At 42.2% G+C, this 19811-nt stretch overlaps 1 long non-coding RNA gene across 1 annotated transcript in view; it reads right to left on the bottom strand.

Annotated features, from left to right (window-relative positions):
• The window catches only part of LOC114216241 (uncharacterized), a 32407-nt gene that overhangs the window by 4510 nt on the left and 8086 nt on the right, over positions 1-19811 (bottom strand). The window contains exon 2 of the long non-coding RNA XR_003610739.2: positions 5593-6905. This is a non-coding gene — a long non-coding RNA (uncharacterized LOC114216241). The remainder of the gene's footprint in view (positions 1-5592; positions 6906-19811) is intronic.

Genomic DNA, 19811 nt, shown 5'->3' on the forward strand with positions numbered 1-19811 from the left:
TAACTTTTTTAAACCATTAATAATGCAAAATAAATTTTTTTTTTGCTAAAAGAAAGACTGAATTTTGTTTTCTCTTTAGAAAAGATTATACAATTGCTATTGTATGAAGAGTTAATCAGAGCATATGGAGCCCAAAACTGTGGGAAGAATGTATTATAGAGATGTGCCAGGCAATTATTTAATATGTTATTCATGGAATTTGTGATACTGGTTGTATTAGTCATCTTTGTTATATTTGAAATGTATTTACTTTCTTCTCTCAGTCTAAAGAAATATTCATTTTTGTGCCAAATTTTATAGTCCTCATTTTGTATTCTTTTTCTTAAAGAAGGCCCTCCCCCAAATTATATGTGTTAAGTCCCATATAATCTGAAACTGGCCTTGTTAATACATAATCATGATTGACACGATTTGTTCAACAAGTTTTACTGAAAGCCAACTGCAAGCAGGGTGCTGGGTAGGGGCTTTATGGTATAAAGTGGGAAGAGCCTTCAGTTGGAGTTAGGGGTCCCGGGGTCCCAGAGAAAGAGAGCCATATGAGATTCGGCAAGACCTTTCCCCTCTTTAAAACTTGATTTCTTCTTTAGTGAAATGAGGAGTTTGGGTTAAATAAATTCTAAAGCTCACCTTCACTTGATGATTTTATGAACATGCATTTCAGAGTCAGCCCAAACCTGAATATTACTTATAAATAATATTGTCACTACTTAGCTATTTCTGCTCTCCAGGAATTGATGACCCAGTAAGCCAGGATTGGCCTTTGGTTTGTTGTGACAGGGCAATGTTTGCTGGTAGTTCTGTTCCTTTGTTTCACAGGTTGATTTACATCTTGGGCCAAATGAACCCCATTTCTGACTGCTGAAGTTTTGAAGTTGTGCCTGAGCATGTTCTCATGAGGATGCTGTTCCTATTCCAGCAGGAATTACTATATCTAATAGCTAGGTTAACCATCATGGTCTCATCGATCCTCTGACAAATCCTGCTTGGGGGACCTGTGACAGGATGTACTCCTGCCTGGCAGTCTGGGACATGATGCCATGACTTTGTTTTCATGGACCTTAACATCTAATAGAACATTCTGTTTGATGTTTTGATTGTTCTGAGGGGATCCTCTAGGATGCTGGCCATGGTTTCTGCCAGAGGGATAATGCTTATTGTCACATGGGATATTGATATGCCAGCACTCTACAGTTCTTTTTGCTAAGGAACCACTGTCCATATACTTGTCAAAAACAAAATTTCCATCAACCAGCTAATATTCATTCTATATTAGAAAAATAGCAGAGCGTGCTTCAGCTGACGCTTCTTTTTTATTTCTATGCCTAAGTTAACCAATGGCTGTTTTTATTCATTATTCATTTATTGATTTGATTTACATCCCTTCTTTTTCCAACTTAAGGGTTTGAATTAGATTTTTAAATTCAAAAGGGAATTCTGGCCATGTCAAAATGACAGTTTTTGAACCTGGCAAGATCATAATTGTATTTGGGTTTGATTTCAATTTCCAAAGATAACTTAAGGAGGTGTCAACAGCCCTTAATAAGGTCAGTTATATAAGCAGGTAATTAGTTTGAGAACAGAATGTCAACATTGATAAAAGCTGCTAATTTGGTTATTTTTAAATATGTTTGAGCTGAGGCAGATACCTTTTAAATAAGAGCTCTTGTCTGCTATGACTGTTTTTGAAGATTACATACAAGTCAGTTAAATGATTCATTCAATAATTCCCTCAGTAAATATTTGCTAAGGCACTGGCTGAGAAGCTGTTGACCACTTTGCAGAGATGATGCAGTTTTACAGACTGAGGGTTAGTATGAAGAAGATGGAAGTTACAGGTCAACTTGACCCAGAAAAGGAAACCCTGCCTTTGAAGTTCCACTCCAAAGATGGGACACTGATAGATGGTGTTGATTTATGCTGTCTTGGCAGACATTAATGGAGCAACAGGAAAAAAAATGGCTCAACATCAGCATGGTCCTTTGGGAAACAAGAGACACTGACTCTGTTTAATGAAGAAAGTGGTCATTTGGTTGCTGCTACAGAGGATAACCAACCATAGGACTAAGTCACAAAAGCAATGAAAAGATAGAAATTGCATAGAGCAAATAGCACAAACTGTGTAGTCATATATCAGTCTCTTTAGATGGGTAACTATCACTATATAGATGGGTCAAATTATTAGCATTAATGCAACCACAGTTCTAGACTATGTGGAAAGTGTCCTGAACATTTCACTAATTCAATCACTCAATCATTCAAACAATAGTTTTTATTGAGACTATGCACTAGGCCTTTGCTAGGTATTGAAGAATCAAAGATGAATAAACTGTATGGAGGCCACAGTAAGGAGACAGATAAATAAACCAACAGTACAAGATAGTTTGAAAAGCGCAATGACAGAGTACTTGAAAGGCACCTCATTCACAGGTGAGGGAGTGGTGAGCAAGGGATGCTAGAAGAGAAACCATGGCTAAAACCGTTGATAGCCTATCCATCCACCATTTCCCCCATTCATCCTTGCCAATAGAACCTTTTGCCCTATATGAGGCAGAACGTATTCAAAGAAGAGGCATTTTCCCCCTAGTTCACATGTAAACCATACGGATCCTTCTTCCTTTGCCAAGGATTGCTCTAGAGTAAGCTAGTAACCTAGACGTGCCTAATGGGACCAGTGGGAAAGTCTGCTGGGAAAGATTTTCATCTCTGATAAAAAAAGATGTTGCGGGGGGGAGGCTGTCATTTCTTTCTGCCTTTGGATGTGGTATTCTGTTGGTCTGATGTTTGGAGTCAAGGCATGCAGTTTGAGACTGTATGGGGAAAGCCGAGACAAAGAGAAGGTAGCCTCTCAGACATCATCAGGCTGCTAAATTAACTAGCTCTGGAACTGCCTCCTGTGCACTTCTTGCTAGGGGGATAATAAAGCTCTGTATCATACTGTATTAAATTTCTAGTTTGATATTTTGTTAGGTGAAGCTGAAAACATCTAAATTGATATGAGTCTTCCTGAAGGAAGTTCTGAGCTGAGTCTTGAAGAGTGTATGAGACTTAACCAGACAAAGAAGTGGGTGAGGGAGGTACAGAAGGTACTGAGCCAGAGAGACAGTAGCACATCTGGGGAACCACAAGTATTTCAGTATGGCTCTGGCAAGAGGTGGGGCTGGAGAGAAAGGTAGGACTTTGTGTGCCATGAGAAAAATCTTGAATGTATCCTGAAATAACCCCGGGGCACTGAAGAGATCTCTTAGATTTGCATTTTATAGAGATGACTCTGGTGGCCATTGGGGGCACAGATGAGGGGGGTTGGGATGAAACAGAGAGCACGTAGGATATTCTTGATGAGAAATGGAAAGGGTGGTGGTGAAGGGCACGCAGAGTGGGGGTAGGTTTGGGAGATGATAGGAAGGCAGGCTCCACAGGACTTGAAGCCTGATTGAATGTGAGAAGACATAGGGAGGTGGAAAGGCCAATTCTTGAGTTTCTGGTCAGTGTCTACACAGGTAGAAGTTTTTGCCACTGAGACAGGAAATTAATAAAGTGGTTCTGAGGCTGGGGGAAATAGCCGGTATGTGTGTGATGGGTTGGGGGTGATAATATATTCAACTTGAACATATACATTTGAGAATTCTGATGGACAAAGAGATGGGGATTTCTAGTGGGCAGTTGTATACGTAGGACTAAAGCCGAGTGCTCAGAGGAGAGGTCTCGCCTGGACAGATCTGAGGGTCCTTAGCAGAAAGATGCCGTTGAAACCTTGTGAGTGGGTGTACAATGTGCAGACTGAGAGGAGATGTTTCTCTGGAAACACCCACACTTCAGAAGCAAAACAGAGCAAAAGGTAAGAAAAAGTGGGACAAAGGAGGCAAAAAGCCATCAACCAGAGAAAGAGAAGATGGGACAATGGAAGCAAAGGGAAGATTGTTTCAAGAAAAGAGAAGGGGAAAGAGTGTCAAATTAAATGTCAAGTAAGACGGACACTGAGAAAAATCCAGGGATGTTTACAGAAAGGAACTCATACCCAGGGGAACAGTGGGGGTAGAGATGGGTTTGTGCTGTGGTAGGGGAAGGAATGGAAGGTAAGGAAACAGAGACAGATGTATTAATCATGGGTTCTCAAACTTGGCTTTACATTGGAATTTGCTGTGTCTCAGGCCCAGGGAGTGTGATTTAATTGGTCTGTGGAATGTCCTAGCCATGAGGGCCATCAAAACTCCCCCAGGTAATTCTATTATGCATCAAAATCAGAGAAGCACAGCTACCAAGGACACTGTGGGAAACTCAGCTGAGTGGGAGGAAGGCTTATGGATTGGAGAAGCAGGCTAGAGGAAGGTCCCCACTCCTCAGAGAGAAAGAAGAGGCCGAGACTGAGACACAAAGGACCAAACTTTTGGCGGGGCAGGGGAATGCAGCAGGTCTTCTGTGAAGAGAGAAGAGGCTATAAAGAGATGTAGAGGGGTGTGTACTTTCAAGGAGAGGAGGAAATTGAAGGGAGACCCCTCTTATTCTAGTTTTTTTTGTTGGAGCTCCCCAAGGGCCAAGGAGCTCATTTGTGTGATGAATTTACCATTGATGGTTTTCTTGTGTAATCTGTCCCACGTCCTACACTACAAGCTCATCTGTTTTGCTCACCATTGGATCTCCAGTGGCAAACTTATTGCCTGCACTCTAGTAGGTGCTCATTAAATATTTGTTGAATGAGTGAGTGGCTTATTTATTTATCTCCCTTGGTGTGCTCAGCAGTGATCACTAGGATGCTCAAAAATATGTCGAAAGAAGTGAGAAGCCAGAGGCCTGCCACAGGTGTCACACGACATCCAACTTCTCACCTGATTCATTAACACCACAGAGCCTGGACACTGAAAATGAAGACCAGTCACCACTGTGCAGCCCAAACCCCATGACTGCCTATGGACTGACCTTGGGCAGGCTGGTCACCTGGGCAACGCACTGGAGAAGCAAAGGAGAGGGGGAGTGGGAGGTAGCTGTTTGGGAATGTGAATGGTGCAAGGATAATTGCAAATGTCTGCCTCATAGAGGCATTTGCAAACAGGTCTTCCTTTTTTGTTGTTGTTGTTTGCTGAATATACTAGCTGATTCATACTATTGTACAAGAAGCATAAAGAAGTGAATTAACAAAGTTCACTTTTTGTTAGCCCCTTTATGGGGCTAACATGTGCCTTCTTGGGGGTTGTTTGAAGTTGTTGGCCTGTCTCCTTCCAATAAAAGTTTCATGAGGGCAAAGAATTTTGTCAGGTTTTTTTTTTTTAAGTAGGCTCCACGCCCATTGTGGAGCCCAGCATAGGCCTTGAACTCACAACCCTGAGATCAAGACCTGAGCTGAGATCAAGAGTCAGATGCTTAACCAGCTGAGCCACCTGGGTGCACCAAGTTTTGTCTGTTTTATTCTCTGATGTATCTGCAGCTTAAGTCATCATCAGCCCACAATAACTATGTATTGAATGAATGAATGGACATTCACACTGTGCTCTGGCTGTTATTCCAGGTGGGTTCTCTGCTCTGAAATCCTGCAGTGTTCCCCCTCCCAGTCTAGACCTTAACCATCACCCACTCCATCATGAAGCTAGGTGTGCATACCTTCTCGATATTCTGGACTCCGTAAGGAAGAGAGTTTGTCTAATCATCCTTGGGACCCATCATTGTCCTGAGCCTGGAAGAGAATTTGTTCACTCAAAAAATATTGGCTGAGTATTGCTAGTTCCAGGTGCTGTGCTAGGCCCTATTGATACCATGTTAAACAAGATCCAATTTCTTACCTCAAGAGTTTTCCATCCAGGGAGGTGGCAGACCTCCAGGCAAATAATAATCAAGCCAGTGAGCAGTGCTACAGTGGGGTCTGTACAAAGGACAATAGGAGGGAGCACAATGGAGCACTTCCGTCTGCCAGGGTGTGGGTGGTTGGAAGGTTGGTGAAGGAAGTCTCCTTAGAGGGGCTGCTGCTTGAGTAGGGAGATGAGGGTTTGTGGGTTGGCAGGCATAGATGTGGAGAGAAAGGGGGAAGGCTGGTGGTGGTGTGAGGAGAAGTGCATCAGGCAGAGAGGAGTGTGACCATGAAAACAAGGAGACGTGAGAAAGTGGAGGGGGCGGTGTGGCTCAGGGCTGAGGTTGTCTGTCATGACGTGAAAAATAAATCAACGATTTATTCTAATCAGAACCTGGGACTCAACTAGAGTGGCTAAAGGTAGACGGAGTAGAGTCCTTTCTACTTGTGGACGGAGGGAGCCCAGTCCCAGGGCGCAGACCCCAATAGGTAAGATTTCCACACTGAAGCCTGGACTCTGCTTTCTTTGTTCTTTGCAATTGTAATGGTGGTTGTGAAGATCTAATTTTCCTCCACTCTAAATCCTGCATCTCTTGTCTGAGACTGATTATATGATCATACCCTTTTTTTAATATTGATCTGGTTTTATGGCACAAGATACTTTCAAATGATAAAACTTGTTTTCTTTGAGATAAAAAGGGTAGGAAAAGAAATTGACTACAGTGTCTGTAGAAGGATAAAGGAAATAAACATTTTGGGATAAACACGGACATTTTAAGTCCCGAACTGTGATCCATCAGGGACATTTATATCCAAAAGGCAACCCCGTCCATAGCAGTGAGCAGAAAATGTCTGGGCCACAAATACAAAATGCTTCAGGGAAAACATTCTTCTTTTAAAATAATAAAATTCAAAAGAAAGAGAATTGAAGCTAAATCCCATCCCTAATTTGTGCTAGAAACCATGTGGCCAAAGTATACAATTTATAAACGAAATTATCCTTGGCTTCTTCGACCATCATGACTGGCTTCCTCAATGAAAGGAGGAAATAGAAGGAAGAGCCATTTCCTCAGGATTGTATCTCCTCTCTGAGTGAGGCTCCTGTTTGATTGGTTTTGCTCTGTTTTTCCTGTGGGCAGAAATGGAGAAGAGGTTACAGGACGGACCAGTCAGGGCAGAGCCCCCAGACTCCTTCCTCTTTAAACAGAAGAAAAAATAAGTAGAATGTATTTTGACATTTTGTTTTAAATTTTCTAACTTGGCTCAAGTCATTTACCTTTCTTCGCAATGCTACCTACACCAGAGAAACACATATGCTGTATTTCTTGTCAGAGAAGAAAAAAAAATCTTCAAATGCTTGACAATGTGGTGGGCCAGAAGTACATGGACATAGGTGGTAGGAACTGAAAGGCTCCATGAAACTTCCTCTATAATCATGATACAAATACTTTCCATTTTTCTGCCATTGTGCCTAGAATTCCTGTGTGACTCATGTCTTTAGGGAAAGATATGTCAACATTTCAGATTATTCTGATCGAAAGGTGATACCCAAGTCAGTTGTTAGCTGCTGGATGGCAGAGCTCTCATGCTTCCAAGTATGCCCACTTGGCTTAAGTACAATCTATACACATGGTAGGTGTTTCATAAGTATATGTGGAGAGCCAAAACTAAGTATTGTCAACCATTAGCATCATAACAGCATGGTTCACTTATAAAATTATTCTCCAACTAAGAACACTGAAATCTATGCTTATTCAGAAGCAGGAAAGTTAGGTTGGTTTGGGCGCTTGGGCAGACCTGGAGGAGGAGAGGGTGCAGTGAGATGCCTGGGACCCAGGGCACTAGATTTGTATCTGAAACATAATGTCAACCACATAAGTAATTAAAAAATTTCTAGTAGCCACATTGAAAAAGGTAAAAGAAACAGGTAAAATTAATTTTAATATATTTAACCCAATATATTAAAAAGTATCATTTAAACAAGTAATCAAAATAAGAATTCTTAGTGAGATACTTTACATTTTTTTCACGCTAAGTCTTCAAAATCCAGTGTGTATTCTAATCTGATAGCAAATCTCAATTCAGAGGAGCTACATTTCAAGTGTCCAATAGCCACATGTGGCTACCATATTGGACAGCACAGATCTAGAAGGCCAGTTGGCATGGAGGGAGGGAAAGACAGAGGGAAGGAACAAGGGAGGGGCACTGCAGTGGGGGAGCCATAGGGAGCCAGGGGCCAGAAGAAAGTGGCTGGGAACAGAGACTGGGGAGGGGAGCTGGAAAGCAGGAAGGCACTGAGACAAAATGTGCTTTGTAAGTTTGCTGGGGCCTTTTCAGTATGATGGCTGGAGCTGCGCTGCTAAGGCACACTTGGCTCAGGCTGGGCTGGAAGGATTTTCAGGGCTGTGTGTAGGTACAGTTCCTTCAAGTGTTGTTCCTTTGGTGTCTCTGAAGTGAATTCATCCATCCCAAAGTCTCCTAGTTTAGTAAGTCTAAGGAGTTTTTAGAACACCAATATTTACCACTTACTTTCTTCTAGAGAAATGGCCATTTTCTAGAGGCACATATTGAAATTACCATCTTCCAGCACAGGTATCCCTGGCTAGGTGATATCTCCACAACTCTATATTTGATGTCATGGAGAGCATAGAAGAGACTGTGAGAAACAGGGCAGACAGAGAAACTTTCAGTCACTTTTACCAGCATGCCATCCGGTCCATCCAGGGCACTTTTCCATGATCCACAACCTATGCACTGAAATTCAGTTTGGAGGCATCTTCCATAAAGAGGTTACATATGGCACTAATTCACCATACTTGGGATGGCTGGGTGGGAGTGAAATCCACACAGAAATGCCATTTGCTTCCTTAGAGACTGGATATTGAAATGTTCCCCTTTCTTGTCAAATTTAGAAATTTATAGCAGTGGCAGCCCGAGGCACCACACCCAATCCAAGGTATATCTCTCTCCCAGGAAATCAATTAAAACTTAAAACTTTAGGATTGTTTTTTCTACTATAGCCCATTTACATTTAGTCTTGGGAGTTCCTCATGCTGAGAGCTGAGAAGTCAAAAGATTTCTGGATCTTTCCAGCATGCACTGTTCTAAAAGAAATTTTCCATCTTCACTCCCATGAGTGGAATAATCCAACCTAGGAGGTACAGTTCCATTAGACCAATAGCCCGAGCCTGCGCCTCATCTATTTTTTGTCCTGCTTTGCTTCTTTTTAAAAGGTGTCCTCTTCACTGGGTCTTTCCATGGATTTCTTGGGCACGTTCTTTCCCATCACAGGTATTATCTGCATCTTCACTTATAATAATGGTTCTACCTAGAAACCCACCCAGTAATTCTTTTAAGTATTTTAGATGGATCTCCCCCTCTTGAATCTGTCCAAAATTTCTGTAACTACCTGGCAGATTGGGCACAGTCTGCTGCCTGTGGTTTCTTCAGTTGCTCTTATTAGGGACTCTCTTCCTAGAGCTGGAAGAGGATGGCTTTCGATGCTTTCCTAAACTTGAGATCCCTTAGCAGGTGTGGGGAGGGGAGGAGTCATTCCAGCTGGCTCTTCTTCCTAATCTTTTCTTTGGGAGCAGCTAGATCTGGCTGTGTCTTTCTATTCCCTTTATATCCATCTACCTTGTCTCTAAAACCCCAAATGTTTTCCTAGGGAAAGATTTCTTTTCCTCCTGCTTAAGCAGCCCATCTGCTTTCATTTGTCTTTCATTCTCTCTTTGCTCCTATTTAGATAATAGGACAGAAGCATATTTTGACAACCAATCCAGTTCCTCCTTGAGTTTCTGAGCAAACTTGCTTCCAGATATACTGTTTCAAGATTAGGCCTCTTAAATTATCTTCTTAACTTCTGGGTTGATAATAATTTCACTGAGCATTTTGGTGGTGTGGGGGGGATTGTTTTATTTATTTTTTTTAATCTAAACCCAGGAAGATGGAATATTCTTATGAAACAATGGCTTCTATTCCTCTTGATACATTCATTACTGAAATCTACCACCCTTTGGGAGTGTCACCAATGTTAGCAACCTTGAAATATAAAGTGAGGGCCAGAATTTATGTAATTAACAAACTCAGGACAAACTGGAGCCTAAGAGCTCTACTACCATTATTTCATTTAATTTCCACCATAGCCACTGAGGTAGGTATTAATAACATCTACAGTTTACAGAGAAGCAAAGTAAGAATTGGAAAGGTTAAGCAATTAATCCACATTATACAAGTAGTAGGAGGGGGAACTAGGATTAAAATCCAGAACTGATTCTAAAGGCAGTACTCTCATCATTTGCCCGCTAAAAGGTGGGTTACTGTCCATCCCTGCCTTTTCATTTAAATCCATATTCCCTGGACATGAATCTCAGGAAATTGTTGGCTTCCCTTTCCCGCGATGCTTCCAGAATGCGTTTCTTTGCAAATGATGAAGTGGAAATGGGTAAGAGTGAATGGAAGAATAGGGAGTTCCAGATGGAGGTGAGAAATGCTGAAATGATGGGTCGTATCTGTAAATCAGCAGGTGTGCACGGCTCTTGGTGACAGACACACATTTGCCCCACAGCCAAACTGTCTGCTTTGCCTCTGCGGAGCTGCAGTGGCAGCCAAACTGTCTACTACTGAATCAGTGACCCAATGAGAGGGGCTGAAATTATTAAATCAAGCCAAATAAAAATCAAACTCTGGGCATTGATGCAGTGGAAGAAGAAGAGATGTCACATGCCTCTTTTTGAATGTTTCAGAGATTAGCACTGCCTGGGAATGGAATTCCAATGACTAGAAAGGCGGAGGGATGATGGCCCTAATGCACTGCCCGTTAATCCTGTTTATCCTTTTGCCAAGGAGTTAATGAAGCTAAGGCAGTAGAAATTGTTATTGAACAACCCGACATCTACTATTTAAGCTAAAAGTAAAGCCGAAAAGGAAGGTCCCCGAAGTCATAAAGGATAATAGTTTAAGCTAGAGAGGGAAATCTAAGGCAGGTTGCTGTAAACTTGATTTTCAACCCTGTTCCTGATGCCAATGGGCCTGTGGATCTTTGGAAATTTATTACTTTTTCATGCAAATTTGAGCTAAGCAAATTTGAAATCGTGTAATATGAAAATAATAATAAAGCCTCCCTTTAGAGTCAACATTTGGAATAATATAAATTCCCCTTATTTGTCATGTTCCCAGCAGGAAATAGATGGTACACTTAAATTAGATGAAAGGAGGTGTGGGCAGGGTGTAGGAAAACTGCCAGTAGTACAATCCCTGCTCCAGACCTACAGGGACAAGGGGAGTGAACGGTTCTCGAACCCTCAGGAGGACAGCTGTATGGAGAGAGCCACCGGACAGCAAATTGGGCCTTCAGGAGAGGGACACAGCTGACCAGTGGTGGCCCAGCCGAGTGGGAGCCCTAGGAATCGATATCCTAACCTCTCTCCTCCACCTCCCTGATTTCTTGCAGGTGCTGCCTATTGAGAGAACCTGGTTGGAAGCCAGAAGGCAAGGAGACTTGTTGATGTTGTATATATAGATTGACTCCCTGCGGGGAGCAGGGTGAAGGACCTGGAGGACCCCCATACTAAACCGAAAACTGAGCCAAGAATCCTATCATTTCAAACCAGCAGTAGGGCACATTGTAAGTAGGGTTTCTATTATTGTCCATGGCAGTGCCACTCCAGCTGGTAAACAGCACTCACACCCCTCCTCCCCCAAACTCTCCATCCACGGGCAGGATGGAAATGTACCAACTTTGAATTATGAGATGCTTTGAGGGAACATGCCTTCTATTGAATTCAACCTCCCCAATGCACCAAAATACCATGTTGGTTTGGAGTCTTCCTATAAGAGATTTTAAGCTGCACGAAAGAATTCTGGCTCACCTCTCTTTATGCTGCTTCTGTGTTCTTGAGATGCCACAAAGTTACGAGTTTTTAAAATACAATTCTCATTTTATTTGGAGGCATGGGACATTATCAGTGCTGTGCAGCCTTCCTTTCTCTTACACTAGAATTGATTGGTACTCCAAGAAATTAATTTTGAACAGAATTAATAGCTGTGTCTCCCTTGTCACAATGGTTGCAGAAATTCTGGCTGCTAGACTATAAGCTCCCTGAGGGCAGGGGTTATGTCTCATTCAAACACTTATCCCCAGCTTCTGGAATAATGCATGGTTCTTAGAAACTACTCAATAAATATTTCTTGAATAAGTGAACAAAGCTTTTAAAATTATGCATAGTCCATAACCAAATCCTACTTGTCTCTAACCATATTCCCTAAGTCTGTATTATTAAAAGACTTCAGAATCACTATAAATGATATTGGGAAGGCTGAATGGCTCCCACCTCCAATGGAATGCCGGCAACACCACAAACTAAGAATTAGTATCCAAGATTAGTCCTTGTGTATGATTCTACCATTTTAAGAGTTCTTCAAAATGCAATTATTGCCAATTAAAAATTTTCCCTAAGACCCAAAAGAAAGTCATTTATCCTTTCAGATCCCAGTGAATGCAGAAAACTTGGTATCTCGACCAAATCAAGTGTAAGAGTTGCCATGGGGCCCATTTCGTTTAGTCATCTGCTTTACTTTAAAAATGACAAGGCGGCACTTTAGAGCCATCAAGGTTCAGCCTCAAGTGGGTTGGAAGAAGCCTATGATTCTCTCTAGGGCAGTGGGATTCACCTTCTATCACCTGCCACAAGACAAGGATGAGGTGGGAGGGGCTAAAGGATTGAGAAAAGCTTTACCCTGTTGATATTGTTCTTTGCTTAGAAAGCCTGCATTCTGGCATCTCTTAATGATGGCTTAATTTGGGGGTATTTTTAATCCAGGAGATTAAACCAAGCCATCCGTTAAGAAGTTAATCCATGCATTTGATTTCCATTAAGAGGAAGAAGAACAGATTTTTTTCTCTCTTCTTGTCCTAATTTCCCCTGTACTTAAACTTCCTCTCCACTGTTCAGTGATGTCATTGTAGCTTTCAGTCTCTGGCCCGGGGGTGTGGGTGTTAGCTGCTCTCTTGGCAGCCACTGCTGACTCATCGTGGTGAATCATCTGCCTTGGGCCTCTGGCCTGGGAGAGAGTGATGTCTCTGTACACCCTCCTCCTCCTCCTGCCTGGCCTCCCCTTTAATACGCTGCATGTGTGAAATGGGCGTGTTCAGCTGAGGCTGCCCAGGAGCCTGGGAACCCACTAAGCTCCCCAAATGCTGGGTGGATCCTGGGCAGGGAGCCCTGGGGTTCTCACCAGTGCAGGGCTGAACTCCTTCACCCTACTCACCACGAGGCCATTTATAGACTCAGACAGCTAGGAGGTGACCGAAATGACACATCCGATGCAGCCAGACATCCAGCAGTCAAGCTTCCCAGCCCTGCTCAGCCTCTGCTTTGAGGTCAATTATGAACTATCATTTTTGTAAGGATGCTCTTAATTCAACAGTTGCATAATCCATGGCTCTGTTTCTCAGCAACAATAATTCAGAGCCTCCCGGACAGCAGAAATCTGGTTTAATCTTTTTTTCCCTCCCTTTCCATTTCTTCTTCAACTGCTTCTCCACCTCGCTCCTAACTCAACAATTTCCAGCTGTGTGTTGCTTGGCTCTGTTTCCAACCCAGATTTTTCTATAACGTGCAGCTGGACTCCTTCCAGGTCCCAGATGTGCTATTTATTTATGCTGAAGCATCTGGGCCTCAACACAGTCCTGTCACTGCAACGTGGCAAACTTGCAAAAAAAAATTCGACCGGCAGCTAGCTGGCAGGCTGCGCCATCCTGACAAAGCAGGGAGGCATTTCAAAGGAGTACGAGGTGAGGCCAAAGCAAGGAGCGTGAGTGGGGAAGGCAATCCAAGCAAAGCCAGAAGCTCACACTCTCCCACGCTGTGGCTTTTAGATGAGTCTAGTAACACTGGAAGATGAGGGTTTGATTCATTTCAAAGCACCATGGTGCTGCAGCACAATCCAAATAACTCACTCTCCTCCATAAGTGAACTGGAAGTGAGGTTACCCAGTGAAAGCAAATGGCTGTCACCCCTAAGTGATGGGGCTGTGAGCACCAAAGATGACAGCCCAGAATTGGGGGTTATGGAGCTGTCCCAGAGGGACATTGGACTGGGAGCGAGAGTCCTGGTTCTGGTTCCAAATTTCTCCTGCTTCTTTTCATGACCCTAGGCAAGCCTTTTCATCTGGGATCCTATGCCCTCTTCCATGACATTAAAAGATGGGGTAAATTGTGAGGTTTCAAGTTTTTTTTTTTATTCAAACTAAATCTTAAGTGGAAGTCTTTTATGTATGTGTGCTCAAGATCATGGTGCAAGAAGTGGTAATAACAGGGTTCTGGGAAACAGCATAACTGGCAGCTCATCCAGGGCACACTGGGTCCCACAGAGCTCAGAGGCAGGGGGGGTGTCAGAGGTGTGCCTCTCCACCACTCAAGCATCCTCACCTTGAGAGTCCTGTGGCTTAGCCACATGGCCTCCCTTCTCAGTGGCACAGAGAACAAGCCCCTCTATTGATGCCCTCTCTTCCTTGTTCCTTCCCTGACCCAGTCTAACTTCCTCCACCCTCTCCTCCCTTCTAGTACCCTCTTCTCCTTAGTTTCCTGCTGGGATGCCAGGCATTCAGCTCCATCCTCTCTGAAGGGGCCAGACAGAGTAGGCATGGGACAGAATTATTTATAACCTCACGTGAAACAAACCCTTGGCATACGGATCTTCCAGACTGCTGAATGGAGCCTCTCTTAGCAGATTTTCCATGTATTGTATCAAAAGAACTCTCCTCTCTCTTCTTCCACCTTGAGTCTCATTACTGACAGCCCCATTTCTGCTCCTAGCCCTAGCTTATGTGGCAAGCCCAGAGTGTGGTGTCTGTCCCTCTGTTTAGCCATTTCCGAGACAACTTTATTGAACCTTGAGGGCTCCTTAAAGCACAGTTTGAGGACCACTGTATAAAATGTAATTATCACCCCCAATCCTTGAGTCCTAAAGACTCAGAGAAGAGTATTCTTCATCTGGATTAGAATCCTAGGAAGTTTCTGGACTAGAGTGGACTTTTGGAGATCCCCCCACTCTTTCTCATCTGTTGCTTTGAGGGAGGTCTACATCCATCTAAAATCTTACTAGTTGGGAGAAATTCCCCGAGGAATCATTCATAGCTCCTAGCACCATACAGCTCTCCCCACACAATTTTCTCTCCAGTGGTGCAGTGTGAGATACTCTAAGAATATGGGTGAAGGAACATTTCAATATCAGAGAACATCCCTCCATATAGGTGACTTCTTATACAGAGACCCAGGAGTCCAGCTGGCCTAGAGACGAGAGCTGTGCCACTAAGGGAAGTCCCGAGTCATCTTGGTTCTGAGGACAAATGATTTACTTTTCCTCTCATCCTCAATGAATGGTATAGCACCATACTTGAAGCTGTTACACATCGCATTATTCTTTCCAAGTATTTGCTGCTCTACTTAGTGATAGGTTGAGACCTCCTGGCTACATGCATGTTCAGCTCAGTCACTGATTTGCTTTGGCCAATGAAATGTGAGGAGAAGTGATGCATGTCACCACCAAGATAACACTCAAAGTCCATGTGAAGTTCTACCATCTCACTTTTCTCTCTTCTAACAAAGGGCAATATCTCAAATAGGGGCTGCTTCTTCAGCCTGGGTCTCAGAATGACAAGGATGTGGAGAGGCAGCAGACCCAAGACAGACATGTGGTAGATGTGGAGTTTGAACAAGAAATAGACCTTTGCTGTTGTAAGCCTCATTCTAGTTGAACTGTTTCTCGTGGGTTAGGGGCCAGAGAGACCTAGCTCTGAATTTCAGCTGTATAACCTAAGACAAATCACTTAACCTCTCAAAACCTCCATTTTCTCATTCATGAAATGGGGACGATAATGGCACTTACCTCACTGGGTTGTTGAAAGGATTAAATACAAAAATACAAGTAAATCGCTTAGCACAGTACCCAGTACTTAGAAAACACCTGATACGTGTTACCTATTATTATTATAAAACATATTTAGGGCACATGAATAAAAATATGGGTGTACATGAAAGAGATGAACAATTACGAAGCAGGATAATTAATCATTATCTTTTAACATCTTTTAACATTAATCATCTTTTAACACTTAATTTTTAAAAATAATACTCAATATTTATGGCTCTATGTAGGAAGAATAATGGCCCCCAACCAATGTCCAAATCTCAATCCCCAACCTGTCAATATGTTACCCTATATAGCAAAAGGGACTTTGCAAATGTGATTAAGGGAAGGATTTTAGAGATGGGAATTTATCCCAAATAATCCAGGTAGGACTGATGCAATCACAAGGGGCTTTATAAGTAAAAGAGGGAGGCTGATGAGTCAGTGAGAGAAGGAAATGTGAGAATGGAAGCAGAGTTAGGAGTGTTTTAGTTACTGGCTGGAAGAGCCAAGGAATGCAGACAGCCTCCAGAAGATGGAGAAGCCACTAGGATGGATTCTTTTCTATGGCCTCCATTAGGAACACAGACCTGGAGTTTAGTCCACTGCGACCATTTGGACTTTTGACCTACAGAACTGTAAAATAATAAATTTATGTTTTGTTAAGTCACTAAATGTGTGGTAATTTGTTACAGTATCAACAGGAAACGAAGTCAGGCCCAATTCCTTTTTCTGTTGTTTCAGCATTGCTGCTTCTTGTCAACAGGTAGTCTCATTTTCCTGAGTCCAATATCGTAAAGGTTTGGGTGGAATTTCTTTAGATGCCAATGCATGCTGACTCATAAATTAGGCCCCATGCCCATGGCCATCCTTTCTTGCCAATTCCCTCCCCCATCTCACATGATCCCACCCTACGAATCCCACATACATAGTTTCAAGTCATAAAAGGAATTTTCTATTATAATTTTAAAATGACATGTTATACTTTGTTCACTGTGTGTAGTTTGGGGGGGAGTTGCTTGTAGTATTTTCCAGTCACTACTAAATGATAAAATTAAGGCCAGAAGGCCAGATCCTTAGATAAACCTGAATTATGCCAGCATGATTCCTAACATGACTTTTTCCAGAATTCTCTTCTAACAGATGAATTCTTTCATCATCAAGAGAATGTCATATAAACGCTTTTGATGAAAGAATTCATTTACTAAAGTAACACATGAGGCATATGGTAGTAATTTTTTTTAACATCATTAGTTGCTGAAATCTTGTTTGATCATAAACAGGAAGAAGTGATTGTTGTTGTTTTACTTTTTTTTACTTCCTAATTTTTTCTTTTTCTTTTTTTAACTTGAGTATAGTTACCATACAGTGTTATATTAGTTTCAGGTGTATAATGTAGTGATTCAACAATTCTCTATATTACTTAGTGATCATCATGATAAGTGCACTCCTTAATCCCCATCATCTATTTCACCCATCCCCCATCCACCTCCCCTCTGGGAGCCATCATTTTGTTCTCTATAGTTAAGAGCCTGTTTCTTGGTTTCTCTTTTTATCCTTTGTTCATTTGTTTCTTAAATTCCACATATATGTGAAATCATATGGTATTTGTCTTTCTCTGACTTATTTTGCTTAGCATAATACTCTCTAGCTCCATCCATGTTGTTACAAATGGCAAGAATTCATTCTTTTTTATGGCTGAATAATATTCCACTGTGTGTGTGTGTGTGTGTGTGTGTGCGTGTGTGTGTGTGTATATATATATATATATATATATATATATATATATATGCCACATCTTCTTCATCCATTCATCCATCAGTGGGCACTTGGGTTGCTTCCATAGTTTGGCTATTGTAAATAGCGCTGCAATAAACACAGGGGTGCATGTTATCCCTTTGAATTAGTGTTTTTGTATTTTGGGGGTAAATATCCAATAGTGTGATTACTGGATTGTAGGGTAGTGCTATTTTTAATTTTTTAGGAACCTCCATTCTGTTTTCCTTTTTATTGGTTTTAGTGATGGCAGACAAGAGAGAAGAGGAGTATTTGTCATCTCTTCCCCACAGGCACTTTTCAAAAATTTCAGCTCAACCCTCTGGAGTGCTTGCAAACCTTTTGTAAGAAGCGTGTTCAGTGTACATCTCTCCTTCAGGGGTTCTTGGTTCCTTCACTGCTCCTGCCTGGGGTGGGAGAATGAGTCACGTGGGAAGTGTAAATTTCCTGATCCCTCCAACTACAGTTCATAGCTCTAGCCACACCATGGTAAATATTCTTTCTGTTCTAAATAAAACAATTAATTCTGTGCTCAGACTGCTACTTTTTTTGCTTCTCGTTGGCTCCCAATTCAGAGTCCAGGCTGGGAGTAGACAACTTACGAGAATCTCTTCAACCACAACATGCTGATTAGTTTTAGTAATTTTCTATTGTTAAAATAGGGTTGCAGTATGAAAGGGGTACTCTCTGTAAGTCCCAGTGCCAGAAAATAAGCCTTTGAGCTTTCTTGATACCCGGCCTTGTACTTCTAAATGTCCCCCCATCACTTTAGAGGTCCTAGCTGTGAGTTACTCCCCTCCCCCATCTCCAAACTGCCCTTCTCTCTGACATCTGGTTCTAGAGAAGGGTGGTCTGGTTGCTCTCCAATGACCAGCATCTCCCTCTTGGAATGTGTGTAAAATCTTAGTACACACAGTATACTCACTCTCCTCATGTTAGATTTTTACTATTACATTTCAGCCTGGATTCTGCAGTGGAAACTTACTGCCACATAATTGACTTTCATTCACTATTTTTGTCTAAATAGGGTTATACCCATTTTTAGCTAGATATTATATGAATTAGTATCTGAATCATACCCAAGACCAGATGGAGTTGGCTTTTCCTGAGGAAGATAAAGTGTTAGGTTTTCTTGTTTTAGTTATGAAAATGCCAGCTTGAGCAATTCACTGGCTGGTGTCCTAATTGTCTTAATGTGTGAATCAGAGAGGCCATGTGGCCCACCTGATCAGTTGTGTGGGTATTAAGAAGGGGAGGGGAAAAAAAGGATCCAGAAGGGCATAGTTAGTCACTTAAGTCTATCGTTTACGTCAGAAGTGTGTTAGTTGCCCAGGGAAGATTTGTAGATGCAGCTGCCAGGGGAAGCAAGCGACCTGGATGTGTCTCTGAGCCGGTCTTGCAAAACCTTCATGTTGTAGGAAGATGAAATTATTTTGGGAGTCTCAGTTACAGGCGTTAAGAAATCAGAGGAGCATGGGGTTCTATGCATGAAAAAATAAAGCCAATTAAAAATAATGATCATCCTCTTGGAAGTTCAAAATGGAAAAAAAAATCTTGCTTGACAAGAATCTAACCCCTCACTTGTGTCCATCTTGAGTAGCAGCTGTCCCCTAGTTGCCATCGACTCCTGGCTTGCCTTAACAACATGGGGTAGAGTCCAACCTGGGATCATATGACCGCTCTTTATTTTCAAAAGTTTCTCTTGGGTGACAGCCATGAAAATCTCTCTTCTTTGGAGGAATTCAAATAATTTCCAGACATTCATTCATGATTTCATTTAAAAACTTAGTTTAAAAAAAACAAGAGTGTAGAGTAGGGGTTCAAAAGTGGAGTCTACAAGCAGAATTATTTTGTTTGGTTCTCATAGGATCTTTAAGAAATTTCACACACACAAAAAATGCAGGTTTCTCCATGGCTACAGTCAGCTGGAATTAAATGGCCAACTGCCAGCCTGAGAAAGGGCATAACCCACTCTTCAGTTCCCTGTGGATAGGCCCTGGGCCTGCTTCATTCTCTTACACCACCCGCCTGGTCCTACACCTGAACCCTGACCGGAATAACCACTTCTCACACTATGGGGAAACTAAGGTACAGAGTCTCTCTGAGAGGCAAACACAGCTTCCATCCCCAAGGACTCAACTTTGTGTATGAATGGGAGTGGACATGAAGTGGGGAAAATCGTTTTTAAAAAGTAACTGGAATGGTTTCCCTAAATACACCAATGTGTTGGGGGAGCAAAGGAAGGAAAGTGATGGAGACAGAGAAATCGATGATGAAATGGAAGGTGAGGGCATGGCTCTTGGGAAGGCTTTGTGCCCGCTTGGTAGCAGGAGACAGAATGAAATTCA

Source organism: Eumetopias jubatus, unplaced genomic scaffold (assembly GCF_037043125.1).
Source record: "Eumetopias jubatus isolate StellerSeaLion01/CBP00866 unplaced genomic scaffold, mEumJub1_p1.0 scaffold_4, whole genome shotgun sequence".
In the NCBI taxonomy this organism is placed as follows: Eukaryota; Metazoa; Chordata; class Mammalia; order Carnivora; family Otariidae; genus Eumetopias; species Eumetopias jubatus.